At 35.3% G+C, this 15,044-nt stretch overlaps 1 protein-coding gene across 2 annotated transcripts in view; it reads right to left on the minus strand.

Annotated features, from left to right (window-relative positions):
• Positions 1 to 15,044, minus strand: part of LRP1B (LDL receptor related protein 1B) — a 1,894,725-nt gene that overhangs the window by 1,301,610 nt on the left and 578,071 nt on the right. The gene's annotated exons all lie outside the window — the stretch shown is intronic.

Genomic DNA, 15,044 nt, shown 5'->3' on the forward strand with positions numbered 1-15,044 from the left:
ATAATTGGCTACAGAGCATGCAAATGTGTGGAAAGGAGTGGTTTTTACCTTTCAGCAGCTCCTGAACCCTACACTGACTCTCCAAATTTGGTTCTATTAAAAATACCTAAGTGAAAATGACAGCCCTGTAGAAGACACCAGTTATTTTATTTGTGGATTGATGAATCCTAATACTCTCATTTAATGAAAATGATAAACATCCCATTATTTTCCATAGCCGGTTTAGTGTTCAGGAATATTCCTCAGTTTTATTATTATTATTATTATGGAATGTGTGCATTGTAAATAATTAACAAGCACTTAAAATTAAGATGCCTCTACCCACTAAATAGCTTATTATTTGTTAGCACCAACTGGGTTTCCAGTGTATTTTGTATTAATTGTGAAACTAATTACAGTGTGATATTTGATACAAAATCTTTTTTAAATGCAAAGTCTTTCTTTTTTACATGAATATTAGTGATTCATTAGAAATGTATTATGCTAGGATAACTATGTTCCTATCATTTGTTTCTTTCAGAGAAACGCAGTGTCATTGCTATCAAGGAAACTAATTAGGCTAAAGCACAAAATTATTTTTTATATCTCCAAATTGTACTTAAAACCTATATTGTTGTCATGAAGTTATTTCCAGTGAAAAATGTCAATTACTTTATTTTCGTGAATTTTAATTTTGGAACCCAAAGGTCCAGCACTCCAGCATCTCTGAGTGACACAATAATGAACTTTCACTTTGTGAGTATTAAATCGGAGCAATTTTCTATGAATCTACTATAGTTTGGTAATATGTTTAAAACAACTCATATACTCCAAATTTAATTTTAAGTAATAGTATAATCATAGGAGATATAACCATAAAGAGAATTAAAGGTTATCTATTTGGACTAACTATAAGCTATGCAAGATTCTTCCCTGAGTTTCCTGGTGTCAGGTGTCTATCCCTGCTTTAGCACTGCTAGTGACAGGAGACTCACAGCTTCATAACAGCAAACGTATGATTATTATTTATACAAGTGCAGGAATTCCCTTTGTATTAAACAAATGTTCTTGAGAAAATCCAGGCAGCTAACTTGCCTGTAGGAAAAATGTGCTGTGGGATTATGGGGAAAATGTGGTTTAGGATTCTTAATGTATATTTAACCAATAATAAAAAAAAAAGTATTCTGGGATTAATGGGGAGTGTCACTATTTGAAAAAAAATAAGAAAGCTTCTGTTTCCATGGTACCATCTTTTTAAAGAACACTGATATATTGAGCATAAAAGAGTACTTGGATAATAAGGGGATTCAAAAACTATGTTATATGAGAAACATTGAAGGAAGACCAGGGAAAGGTAAATATATGTAAGAAACAATATGGAGAGGTAATGGGGGACGGGGAAAGAGGTAACCACTTCCCTTGGAAAGTGTCAGGCTTATTCTGTCTAGTGCTCATCTCTAGTGTCAATGAACGCACTTTACAGATGATGACTATTAATGTGGAATAATTCCCAAAGACAATGGATGTCTACTTTCCAATGGAGACAGCTGCCTATAACTGATAACATCCAAGCTGATGCAGAACAAGAGATAAAGAAGAAGGAGGCTTCTAAGATCAATTTCAATTTTAAGAAACACATGTTGGTTTATAAATGTTCAAGTTGCCAAACAAAGGGTTATGAATAAAACTTTGAAAGTGCCTGCTTTCCTGAGAAATTAAGTATTCAAATATCACTATCAAAGGAAAGAGGCGTTCAGAAGGAAAGGAAATAAGAGAATAGTCTCCTGGGTATCTTCATTAACTCTCTTTTAAATATACAAGACTACTCAGCCATATGTGCATACTAGACAAATTATTCAAATTTTTTCTCAGTCAACAGGTAAACACCTGCATGAACAGGACAGTATAGCTGAGGAACCATTCATGCTGCTATTTTAACATTGCTCCACCATGTTCATTTTGGAGCAGGCTATTACGGTTGCCTTTTAAATAAAACTATCTTCAAACACAATTTCTATTGAGAAACCGGGTAGGTCTTCAAAAGCCAACTTTTTGACAAGAGAGCAGTTCTACTTTTGATGATCAAATATCTAGATATAAGTAGAGTGACAGAAAGGAGAATGAGTGGGTCTAAGAAAAACTTTACATCCACAACAATGATTGGACCCCATGATTTTATATTGATCCATATCTCCCTGGCTAAACAAACAGATAATAATAGTAGAGTAACATTCACACTGAGCCCTGTTGAGAAATCATACCAAGAGTGTCAGACAGAATATTTTGTATATACCGTTAAAAAAAAATAATAAAAACAGTACAAAAGAGAAGAGAAGCTGTGAAACTCAGAAACTTGTCAATGAAGAGGAATAGCCAAACCTAGGCACCTCTGTAACTTCATGGCCCGTGATATTGCATAGCTAAGGTCAAAACCAAATACATTCTCTTCCCATGCAAACCTGCTTCTACTATCAGATCAAATATCTTTGTTGCTCAAAATTCAACCAGAAACTCACTGTTACTTTAGTCAACTAATATCTCCTGAGCACCTACTAAGTGGCAAGAAATGTGTTAGGTAGTGGGCATCAGCTAGGGAAGAGGACATATGGCACCCATGTATTTGTGGAGTTTGTAGTCTAATTTCTGCCCTCAAAATCTCTTGCTTCTATTATAGAAATACCTCTCTGCAAAAACCACCTCTATTCTTGCAAGTGCCTCTAACTCCAGTCCATCTTCACACAGTTGGAAGAATAACTCTGGAGAAAACAAACAACAAAAGTCATATCTCTCTCCTGCTTGAAATAGTCCCCTACGATAATACCCAAACTTGTCATTGTGATGTCCAATATTCTTTATAACCTGTTGTGTGTAATTCACTTATGCCTCATTAATCCAGTAAAATTCTACTTCTCCTTTAAGTCCCAGCTCAAATGTCATATCCCCTTTAAAACTTTCCCCAATGCTCCAATAGGAGTTTATCATTGTCCTCCCTGGGTTCCCAGGGAGAAAATTGGCAGCTTCCAGCTTGACCTCCAAGTGCAATCTCAAGTAACTCTTCTTCTGGGCAGACTTCCTTTACCTCTGAAGCGGAAGTAACAATTCTTTTTTTTCTTTTGAGATGGAGTCTCACTCTGTGGCCAGGTTGGAGTGCAGTAGCGTGATCTCGGCTCATTGCAATCTCCATCTCCTGGATTTGAGTGATCCTCCTGCCTCAGTCTCCTGAGTAGCTGGGACTACAGGCGCACACCACCAAGCCCAGCAACTTTTTTTTTTTATTTTTAGCAGAGACAGAGTTTCCACCATGTTGGCCAGGATGATCTATCTCTTGACCTCGTGATCTGCCCACCTCGGCCTCCCAAAGTACTGGGATTACAGGCATAAGCCACCACACCTGGCCCAGAGGTAACAATTATAAAATATCTTGCACCTGGTTACATATTTATCACATTCTGAATTTTTTTTGACATTTTCCTATTTGCACTGCAATCTTGAAGGCAAAGTTCACAGCTCATTCATATTGTATTCACAGTGTCTAATACAGTGCCTGGCATAGGGTAGGCACTCAATAATTTTATGCTAGTGGGAGGGAGAGGGAGAGGGAGTAGGAATTAATTCACTAATCTTGCTGTATGGGCTTGCCTCATATCTAGGGTTATATCTTACATTTGGCAGGATTGTATAATAGTTGTTATATGACTCATGAACAAAACTGATTAAATTTATTCGCAAGGGTTTCAAATACTGATGTGGAAAGATATTCAAGATATCCTAAGTGTGGTAAGAAAATTGTAGATCCTATTTGTGTAAAGAAATATATCAATACTATATGTGTATCTGCATAGAACACTTCTGTAAAGAAGAAGACAGTTCATTGTTTTCTTGAAGAATGGAATGGAGTATTACAAAGTACATTTTTACTATAACTTAATACCACTCATATATGAAAGGAAAGGTATACTTGGATTAAGACAACTAATGTGGATAACAGCAGGGGCACTTTAAATCAAAGGAATCTCAAAATGCCTTACTTATGGATTTCAAATTTTTGAAAAAGATCTGTTTCTATAACCTATAATCTAAGAAGCCAACATGTATCAATATTCTCACATATACCTTTTAATTTAGTTCCAAAAATGACTGCCTTAGTCTTTTGTTTCATAAAAATTATGTTAGAGCTAACAAACTGTGGTCCAGAGACCTGCAGCACCTGCATCACTGTGCTTGTTAGACATGTAAATTCTTGAGTCCTGCCTAAATTACTGGATCGGAGTCTTTAGGAGTAAGACCAAAGAATCTGTGGTGTATGAAGTTCTTCAGGTAATTTTGATGCATACTTAAGTCTGAGTAGCACTGTTCTTTAGAGTTTCATTCTTGGGAACTTCATAACCTAATAGCACCATCTGTTGGTAGAGACTGTCCCAGAATAAAGACATAAGGTCCCAAAGGAAAAGATGCTCAGACGTTCAACTTCCACTAGCTGTCACACAGTCTATGAAGGACTGGAAATGGACAGAATGCCTGATGCAAAGATATACACATAAAGATGCACACATTTTCTCTCCTAAAAAGTGTTACAGTCTATTGGAGGAAATATATGTAAATAAATAATCAAATACCACTACAATTTTCATATATATATATATAATTGCACTTTAGGTTTTGAGGTACATGTGAAGAACATGCAGGATTGCTGCATAGGTACATACACGGCAATGTGGTTTGCTGCCTCCATCCCCATCACCTATATCTGGCATTGCTCCCCATGTTATCCCTCCTCAACTCCCTACCCCCTACTTCTTTTTAAGTACAAACAAGGAGCTGGTGGGACAAAGAAACTGTAGCAACCAGATTGATCAGAGGAAGTCATTAAATGCTTAGAAGCAGTGGTGACATTGAAACCAAGCATTGTCAAATAATTTAGCTACAATTATACATATAACTAAAAACAATTTTAAAAATCTAACCAATATTTACTGAGCACTTACTATGTACCAAGCACTATTTCTGAGGTCCTGTCTCTGAGCCTGAAGAGTCAAGACAACTAGTCCTGGCCAAAGCAGAGTGGCAGGTACGTAGCAGGCATGAAATCAGTCTCTGGTTGAATAAATTAGAAAACATGAAAATAGTATATATTTAGTTAAATTCTTGATAAAAGAAAAATTTTTAAATGGTCATCTTGCCTAGAATTTCTGCAATCCAAGGAACAAACATGCCGTTATCTGAATTATTTGTGTATTTTAAAAAATTGCCTTCATGTTTTGTAAAATTTTGAATAACTGTTAAAATCCCTTATTAAAACCTCCTACACAGCTTCCTAGCAAGCCACGTTGATGAGGCACCTGCTGAGTGTAGACCACCGTATTTTATATATATTCCATATCTTAACACAGATTAAAGGAGTCTTAGAAAAGGCATTCAGCATTCCAAATCACAGCACTTTCAAAAGCACTTTCTATACCAGGATACTAATGTGAGGAAAAGGGTAAGTAAGCCAGTTTTAAATCTCTTTTTTCTGCAGAGTTTTGTTGTTTTGTTTTGTTTTCAGTGAAGCCATTCCCATTTTCTGTTCATTTTTGGCCACAACACACATTCCAGAGTTTTATAGCCTAGTCCATGTCTTTATCTAAACTAATGTTTATCATAATAATCATTACTGGTGATGACCAGCGAGCCTGCATAACCTCAATGTTTTCCTGTTATCCATTAATATTAAATCGTGTGGTTCACTGGGGACTTGCACAAATAGGTTTATGCGTTCACTGCCAGGATTACATTAGGTAAAAATGGAGACAATTAGCTGTACTTCCTTGTAAGAACGTACAGGCATTAAAGCACTGACACTGAACTATTTGCCAGAAACTACCCAAGAAGAAGCACGAAACTAACTCATAGGAATGCCAGCTTGGCAAGTGTCTTTTGTGAAATCACTCATTTTTTCAGGCAGAATTTGGAAACAGGGCTTCCAATGTTAGTGAAATTTAATCACTGTCAATGTCCTGATTGTTCGGATTTGAAAAACAGGGAATCCCTCCAAAAGTGGTACATTCTCCATCTGCATGATACTGAATAAATCTTCATAGAAACTTGGTTACATCTTCACAAATTCCAGACATTATCTAACTGATTTGATTGGCGGTACTTATTAACAGCTGTATGTAAAAATCTACTAGGAACTCCTTTATTAGGTAGAAATAGATACTTATATATTTATTAAACAAATAACACATTCCAAGAAAACCTCCTGAGGTTAATAGGGGTTAAGAATATGAGAGTTTAAATCAGATAAAAGTGGGATCAGTTTGCAGTTCTGTACTTTCTTGTCTGAATATAGGGAGGCTTATTTCTACCCAACGGATAAAAATATTAAACAGGTATGAGTAAGTAATCAATAGTATCTCTGTTTTAGAGATAAGAACAGGCTGAGAGAAGTAAAATAATTTGCTTCAGGTCCCATAGCAAGTAAGCCAGAAAAATTCTAGGCTTCAGATCTACCCTATATAATCCCTAAATATTTCTCCTTATAATATCACTCCTTTTCCTGTTTTCTTCCATTCCTCTTCCCAGAGAGAGGATTGGATGTCAGTAACATGCCTATACCTCAGCCACTCTATTCTCTGCTGACGTTGCTGAACAAAAAGCATAAATATAATTTAAATAATAGTAAATACACATAGTAAACAGGGGATATGTAGAGAAAGTTTCATAAACTTACTGATTTCTCTGCAGTAGAGAGATCTTATTCTGTTCTCAACAAAATGTCTGAAATGGCTAAAAACAAACACGCAAAACGAATAATAAAAAATAAAAAAATAAAAAAAAAAACCACTGCCACAAAGACACTCAAGAAATGAGCAAACAACAACAAAGCAGAACTAAGATAGTGCCCAGAAAGAAAAGTAAGCAAATAATTAATTCTTGACTAATAGTCCATATTTTATGGAGATAATGCAAAGAAGAAAATAAACCAGCATTTCAGTGTGGCATTGATTACCACAGTAACACCCTGGGAAAACCCTGGGTGGTGAAATGCAAGATTTTTTTTTTAAGTCCATGTGAATAACTGCAGAGAAAAATTACACTTTTAGTCTTTTTGGCAGCTACACATGAAAATATGTCTAAATTCTCATGAATGGGATGTGAGTAAAGGTGATTCATACAACGACCACATCAGTTCCTGAAAAGGAGATCCATGTCCTGCATTGCCTTCCTCATTCATCCATGGGCTGGAACATTGATGTAGAACACAGCAGATGGCAGACACCCTTAGAGATAGTGAGCCACAGGAGAGAAGAAACCTGGAGAAACCGTGTGGGAATAAACCTACCTATTCCTGCAGATGGCCACCCTGCCTCTAGACTGAGAGAGTAATACATTTTTATTTTGTTTGAGCCACTGAATTTTTGGACCTTATTATTACAGTAGCTGTGCCTATACCATAACTAATATGTAAATAGGGACCTAGAGGTGGGTACCATAACCAATAAGTAAATAGGGACCTAGATGTGGGTACCATAACCAAAACTTAGCAGTTGGGCTGTGGGCAGTGAGGAAACAGATGGTTCTTATTCAGCCACCTACACAGTTGGTTTTGACCAGAACACTCCTGTCCTAAAAAATGCTCTCTGCCCATGGCCTGCAACCTAAATTACCCAGGAATCTGGAAATTTGAGGCTTTGCAGGTTTGCAATGATAGCTGCAATCTCAGGGGAAATTTATGACTTGTTGCTCATGGAAACTCCTCCCTTCCCTGAGTAAATTGCTCTTTGGAATTGAAGTGGTTGCTTTACTAATCAGCATTCTATTAGGTATTTAGTCTTTGGAGTACTTTTAAAGGGGAGCAATGGATGAGAACTAGTAGATCAACAAGGAGACACCTAAACTTAGGATGTTAATTTACTTTGCCAGAAACCTATGCTGGGTAAAGCTATCTTGGGAAAGTCTGCTGGTGGACAACATTCATCAGGCCTTATAAGAAAAAAAGAGGAAGATTTTTTTTTCCCCTCGGCAAGTTAAAAGAGATCAGCTACACAGTACCGAAAGAATTCCTAATTGGAGTATCGTGACTCTAGAAAATCAAATCGCATTCAGCATCTTCTCTCTTCTTAACATAAGATGGGATTCTCTATACTTTCTCAACCACAATAACAAATTCATAGTGAAATTATGACTATGTCTTGAGTAGCCCTACAGAGTATATTAATTTACAGTTTAAATTAACCTTGAGTTTTTAAGTTCAAGATACTTTGTCCTGTTACATCGTGACTCAACAGCCAAAATTAGAGCATTGATATAACAGTATTACAGGTAAGAAGTAGCTCAACTAAGATCAATTTCAGCTTTACAGGAAGTTTATGCGCTAATGGATTCTGGCAACCTCTAATCTCTATCGTCTCTAAGTAGGTCAACAGCCTGAAAAATAGGAAATCATCTTTAGCATAAGATCACAATATCAAAAATCAATATGTTGCTCAGTTGTTATATTTTAAAACAGCTCTATGAATCAATTCAAGGCCATAAGGAATAAAAATGCCAAGAACTGATAAACAGAGGTACCTCACTTAGTCCCAAGCCTACAGACCAGAGTATCCTTTTGTCAACAGACTTGATCCTAATTTAGCCTTAAATTATTAATATTATCTAGTATAGGTCTTAAGAAATAAAAAAAGCAATATTTTAAATATTTTAATTTTAACAAATAAAATATTTAACTATTTTAACTAATATTTTAATTTAAAATATTATATTGTTTTGATACATTATTTTGACGCATCATAATTAAATATTAATACTTGAAGTTTAGCCAATTTTCTAAATGATTTAAAATTACTATTCTCCATCACTGTCATGTTCCTTTTATTTATTAAATTTAAATTTTTTTACTTGTTTTAGGAATGGTGAATATTTTTCTAGGAAGTTATTAAATGATTACTCTCAGAGACAAATTCTTGTTCTATCAATGGTCTGTGATTGACTTCTGTTAGCAGTGCGTTCGACAACATCCTTGTTATTTAGTTCAGCAATGAATAAGAATACTAACCATATGCTCATGATCAGAACTGAGAGAACATATCTAAGCCAAATGAAAGTGATACTGACAAAATGAGGTGTCACTTTATATCAGGTTAGATTATGTCTGTTCTTGTTATCCCATCCCACTAAAAATAACATTTGGCCAATTTGAGGTATTACTGTTTTTAAGAAGTGCTTTCTTTATGGTTAGAAGTCAGCATTAATTTGGGTAGCAAACATTTAATGTAACTTTAAGAAATAGGTAGGCATTGGTGTCATAAAGTAAATTTGTTTCAAATAGGAAATAGTTTTATCATTGCCAGCACAATGCACTGAATATTGTAGGTGCATAGTAAATGACAGCTTTTATTAATCATGAGAATGACAAAGTAATTGAAAATTGGGGCACAATTGACCTAAACTGCCTTCTAGAAACTTGTGATAAATTCATTTGAAAAATACATTTTCCTACTTACCTATATAATATTGTATAATATGAGTAATTGTTTTTACTCTTGTAGAATTTAGGATATTGTAAATATTCATAAAGTTCAAGGTGGAAACAAATGGTTTCATCGAAGTTCCTTATTTTGCATCCAAAAAAAAAAAAGAAACTCTGAGAATTTAAATGGATTTTCCATGATCAAAACCTTGAATTGTACCCATAACCTGAGACTAAGGCTAAGTTCTTCCAGCTATACCACCTGCCTTCTTAACTGCTTTGGGCTTTGTGTTTACTCTTTTGACCCCTGAGACATGCAAAAAGAAAAGAAAATGGTTAAGAAACATAACAGAGGCTGCATGCACTATCTAAAACCATTCACTATATACTAAATTAGCTACCTAACTATTCCATCCACTTTAAGATATTTAATGCATCTAACATTATAGTGCACTTATGTCAAAAGAAAATTAACTTCATTCTCCTTTCCCCAAGGCAACCTGAATAGGAAATAAACAAAAGTATACTGGGAAGAGGGTGTGATACTTTTTAAAAGCAATGTTATCTCTGCATTAGTACTTAAATAGCTAAGCCTCTGGATTGCTTTTCCAATTTACTAGGATTGTAGGTTTTCCACAATTCTCATGCAAAGTATATATCCTGTAGACATTGCGTTTTATTCAACTTTTCCAAAGGGAATTTATGTAATAATTCAACTGGTCCTTTCTCTGGCTCACTTAGCTAGGTTGGATCAGTGGATTACAGGGAATTTACGCCTAAGTCTAGATGAAAGTCTGTTTATGTTTTAGCACACTGATGATAAATTATTCTTTAGGGAAGAAAGTAAAGGAGAAAAATTTTTGTAGTAGATGCAATCAATACAAATTTGATAAATCGTGGACATTAAAGGAAATATAAGTTCTTTAAAAATAAAGTATTTTTTGTTAGGCTGTTTTATAGAAAATTCATCAACTAGTTCCAGGTTAGAAGACTTAGTAATAATCAAATATACTTAGTACATCTGAATATGAGAGAGGAAATAGTGTCAGAAAATATAACCTATATTTTCACCATTACCATTAACTGCTGGATTACAGCAAGGTCTTTATAGGTCTCGTGGAACATGCAAAATTCCTATTTATTTTTCCTTCTACTATTGATAAATGTGGTACAACTAAGACTTCCAGAAAAAGGTGGGGCATTTGCAATTCAGACTGAGTAATCAAACTACGAATTCACTAATCTACCTTATGGGTTTTAAGCAGGGTAGAACTTGGTTAATGATTATGAGCTTTATGAAATGAGAAAATTAATATTTTTAAATATTTCTAACACCACAGTGCATAGCAGAAAATAAAGGTTAAATATAATTCTTATTGGATGATATCACAGAATTATCTACTATGATATAGGTTCAGATAGGCTATATTCCATTATGTTCCTAAAATGAAACTCCATATAAAATAAAATCTACTAACATTGAAATTACATATTCCAGAGCTTAAGCCAACTTCTATAAATCCCAAACATTTTCTCCAATAGATTAATATTACAGAGAAAGGTCTGGGCCTTTTTATCTCTATTTGTTGGTTTATCTGCGTTCAAAATTAATTTAAAAGTTAAGCAGCAAACTAGGGCAACTAATGCCTCAGGGCTAGAAGACAGCAAAGACGTGAATCTTAGAAATTTAAGCATCCTGTCTCTGTGAATATCCCCATTTATTACCTTTCTGAATTACCAACTTTACCTCTTTATAATCACCTGGCCATTTTCAATTCCCAGACTATGTACACCAAATTCTTTCTGAAAGGCTAAATGTCTTTGTTTAAACATGCCTAGTCTAAGATTGAAATCTGAGATTGCCAATTTTCTTTACCTTTCACAAATCTTCCTCTCCTTCTAATCTGTAATTAAAGTGATAATGGTTACATGTTATAGTACAAAGACAACCTCCTTCTACTATAATATAAAGACAAAATGTGTTTATCTTATCTAAAATTTTAGGCAAAAAAAAGTGAATTCTTGAAAATCTACACTCTTTAAGTTTTTACATTGCTGTGATACCTTATTTTTTAAAAATATTTTATTATTTCCAGGACAGATTGCCAATAGAAGTGAATTTACTTACAAATTCACTTAACAAATGTTTACTGGTGCCTTTCAACTCTGCAACAAGGGTTATACAGAATAAAAATGAGGATATAAATGTGAGTAAAACAAAGCTTCCAGACTCTAGGAATCTGCAATTTAACTGCGGAGATACGTTATACACAGAAACACTTGTAACATTGGGTCAAAAATGTTAAGTAAGTTATATAAAAGACAAAAAAAGGAACATAATGGAGGCTGAGAAGTAGATTCAATCTAAGCTGACCAAGAGAATTCAGGGAAGGATTTGTGACCACAGTGCCACACGAACTATGTCAGAGGCTAAGAGGCACCTTTATTTTAGGAAACTTACTACAACATTTGAGTCATTTGGTTAAAGCTTTTTGGAATTGACTCAAACAGAGATTTCTTTTTCATTTCCAATAGTTATCAGCTTTTCTAAAACTCAGGAGGCAATGGACTGTGCTTTTCTTACTCACTCAGTATAGTACTAATTAATTTACTGTAACTCCCCACTGCTGACCTCTGCTACAAGTTCATGATTCTGTTTTGTAGATTATTCACTAACCCTGATGGCTGCATTTGCATACTTAATATTATCTCTGGCAATCTCTACATAGGTCCACAAACAGGGCCAGACAATACAGACTTCAAAGTGTAGATGATCTTTCTAAGCACCTACACGAGTACTCCAGGCAGAGAAAATTGCACACTGCTGGCTTCACTCAATAAAACAAAATAAGAAGTGTTTAAAAGAAAGTTGCTTAGTTTAAATGGCTAGATGTCTGAGCGTGCTTAAGAATTTAGGTCATACAACAAATGAATTTCAAATATTCGAGTACCTTGATACAGGGCAAGGAAATTAGACTCCATTCTGCAGACAATATTAATCATTGCATTTTTTTAGGAAGGGAATTCCCTCACTAGAAATATGGAAACAAAGACTTTATCACAAAGCACCCTGAAATATTAGAGAACTAATTAATATAAACAATGAGACCAATTAAAAAGCTATGATAACACCATGATATGAGACAGTAAACGTAGCGGTAGCAGAAACAAATTGGGCTTGGAAAGGGATGTGAAAGCTTCTGAAATCTGAGCAAACAGAGCTGGATGTATAAAGTGGAGGGAAGTAAAAGATGCTGTTAAATAAGCCTGGACATTTGGTGATTGTTAGAACCTTAATAAAGTAAGTGTCACTAACAGGATAGGCATGGCAGACAGAGTAGTTCAGGGTTTAGATTATTAATTCCACTCTAAGCACGATGTGGTTAAACCAAGGTGATAGACATCCAGATGGAGATGTTCAACATTTTGTTAGAAATGTTGATCCAGATTTGGAAGAAGCAAGCACTAGAGCTTTTGAAATGAGAATTACCTACATAGTAATGAGAGTGGAAATAAATAAATTGCCAAAGAAAATAGTATAGAGAGAAAACAGAAGTTAGGCAGAACCCCAAAGAACACCCATCGTTAAGAGAACATGATGAAGGAAACATACCCATGATAAAAACAGAGAAACATTAATGAGGGAAGCTAGAAGAAAATGAATGATATACAACAGACATGTCACTAAGGAGAGGATAAAAGAAGAGGGCTACTGACATTTTAAAATGTAAAAGATTCGAAGAGTGAGAAGTTATAAAACCATGTAGTTTCATGGCCAGGCACAGTGGCTCATGCCTGTAATCCCAGCACTTTGGGAGGTTGAGGCAGGTGGATCACCTGAGGTCGGGAGTTCGAGACCAGCCTGACCAACCTGGAGAAACCCAGTCTCTACTGAAAATACAAAATTAGCCGGGCATGTTGGCATGCCTGTAATCCTAGCTACTTGGGAGGCTGAGGCAGGAGAATCGCTTGAACCCAAAAGGCAGATTGTGATGAGCCGAGATCATGCCACTGCACTCCAACCTGGGTAAAAAGAGGGAAACTCCATCTTAAAACACACACACACACGCGTGCGCACACACACACACATACACACACTCTCTCTCTCTCTCTCTCTCTCTCTCTCACACACACACACACACACACACACACACACAGAGAACGTAGTTTCTATAGAACAGGCCAAGGAGATCATGTCCTTTGCAGCAACGTGGTTGCAGCTGGAGCCATTATCCTAAGAGAATTACATGGGAACAGAAAACCAAATACAGTATGTTCTCACTTATAAATGGGAACTAACCATTGAGTAGTCATGGATATAAAGATGGCAACAATAGTCACTGTGGACTCAAGGAGAGGAGAGGAGAGGGAGGGGGGCAATGTTGGAAAAACCAGCTGTTGGGTACTATGCTAGCTATCTAGGTGAAGGGACAATTCATATCCCAAACCTCAGCACCACACAATAAACCCATGTAACAAACCTGCAAAGGCACCCCCAAATCTAAAATAAAAGTTGAAATTATTTTTAAAAAAGGAAAAATTAAAAAGTATGATATAATTTACAGTATTTTGGAAATAATAAAGAGATTAGATTTCTAAACATAGAAGATTGAGTGAAGATTCTGTTTGACAATGAAGGACTTATTTGTATTAATAGTTTTTGAAAAACATTCTATTACATAATCAAAACCTTCAAATGTTGACTATAAAAGGGATAATATGAAACATATTTTCTAAGGCAATAATGGCAGAAAACATGGGACAATGAATGAGGGTTAAGGAATTAAATTTGGAGAGGGAAACTGATGTTTCATCTCTGAACCAGGAGGAAAAGAAGAATGAGTGAAAACGGCAAAGCAGATGTTCATTGGAGAGTAACACATTGAAGGGCTGAAGCTAGGATGGCCTTGATCTTAAAGAAACAACTAGTGAGGCCAGTAGTGCAGCATGGACCAAGACAGAGTAAGAGTGGGACTGGGGCATAAGCAGAGTAGAAATTATTTGAATTTGAATCAAGGTGATGTGACTTCTGTGATAGACTTTTAAGGCTAAATAATGATCATTTTATTCATGTAAATTCTCCTCTTATGATCCCAGCAGTTTGCTTATTTGTCAAAGGGATACATTCAGCACGGATTTGAAAGAAAGATGGGACATCAGCAGTAGAAGCTCCTAACGGCATGTGTCAGACACAAAGGACAAGAGAGATAATATAAACTGAAGGGAAGGATGGAACTTCATCAGAGAACGATGTGAAAGTAGTACACTCTTATGATTTATATTGTGGCAAAAGGTCAAAAAATAAGCACAAGTTTATTTTTCTAGATAACTGAGAAAGGTGCCTTATACGTGGTAATAATATAAGGGTTCTTAAAAATAAAACTTAACAATACAGATGTAACAATAATGATAATCATAATCCCATTAATAATGAATAAAAGAATTTGAAAGAATAGGATGAGAAAACATTTTAAATGAAGAATTCATTTATATTCAATAATGTTTTGGGCAATCTGAAAAGGAGTTTTTGTACTGAGCAAAGTTGTTCACCTTGGGACTGCTATAATTAGCTCTTTTGTCTTGGTCCACTATTAGAGTGATCTAAATAATTATT

Source organism: Sapajus apella, unplaced genomic scaffold (genome assembly GCF_009761245.1).
Source record: "Sapajus apella isolate SASKATOON/1434 unplaced genomic scaffold, GSC_monkey_1.0 scaffold18, whole genome shotgun sequence".
In the NCBI taxonomy this organism is placed as follows: Eukaryota; Metazoa; Chordata; class Mammalia; order Primates; family Cebidae; genus Sapajus; species Sapajus apella.